We start from the raw sequence: 914 nt of genomic DNA, 5'->3' as shown, positions 1-914 counted from the left end.
GTCTAATTGACAGGATTTAATACACTGCTGGACAATAACCAATAATTTGTATTCTATATTATTTTTTTCTGTATTTTCCTAATGACAATTTTAGGATTGCTTTATACAAACACATAATAAGGCTTAATAGTTTCTATACTGTATTAAATGTTATGTCAATTAGCACTGGATTATTCATATACTATATTTATTACCTCGAAATTACCTGAAATTACCTTTTTTTAGCTACAGAATAGTGGGATGCCTTTGTCCATATTAGGGATTTCCTGCACGTCATAAATGATTATATATTACTTCTACTGGGCCGTTTTGGACTTTCTGTGCAAGAGCGCCCTCTGGCTTCGAGTATGAATGAAACATGCACAAAATTACAAGCATAAAAACAAAATGTAAAAACACAAGTAAAAATATATTGCACAAGATTTAAAAATGAAAGCAAAGTTTTCAGAATAGCAAACAATGGTCACGGATTTAAAAATAATAAGCGTAAATCAAAAAATTTATAATGCATTTTTAAAAATAATAAGCATGAATCAAAACTTTAAACACGTTTAAAATCATATTGCACTAAATTGAAATATTAATGCAAAATTGTCTGACTTGCACACAAAATCATGTTTCCCTTGGTTATATTTCTGTTTTTTCTGCTCTCAGACATTTTCTGCTCATATTTTTTTTTGTATGCTTGTGCTGTTTTTCCCTTCCCTCTTGTTTCCACGTTCTGCGCTTCTTCTTCCAAATGTTGCGGTTAGAGTTTCATGTAAAGGGTGGGCTTAAGCGTCATCAATGGTCCACTAGTTCTAGAATAGGCTTGTTTGAGATGAGCAAAATCTGCGCAGAATCATCCAGGTGGATGCTGCACACTGGTGGTGGATGAGGAGATACCCCCTGACAATGTAAAGCGCTTTGAGTGC

The sequence above is a fragment of the Sinocyclocheilus anshuiensis genome, unplaced genomic scaffold (genome assembly GCF_001515605.1).
Source record: "Sinocyclocheilus anshuiensis isolate Anshui unplaced genomic scaffold, SAMN03320099.WGS_v1.1 scaffold323, whole genome shotgun sequence".
Classification (NCBI taxonomy): domain Eukaryota; kingdom Metazoa; phylum Chordata; class Actinopteri; order Cypriniformes; family Cyprinidae; genus Sinocyclocheilus; species Sinocyclocheilus anshuiensis.
The sequence above is the reverse complement of the archived record's forward strand: the minus strand, read 5'-3'. Positions refer to the sequence as shown.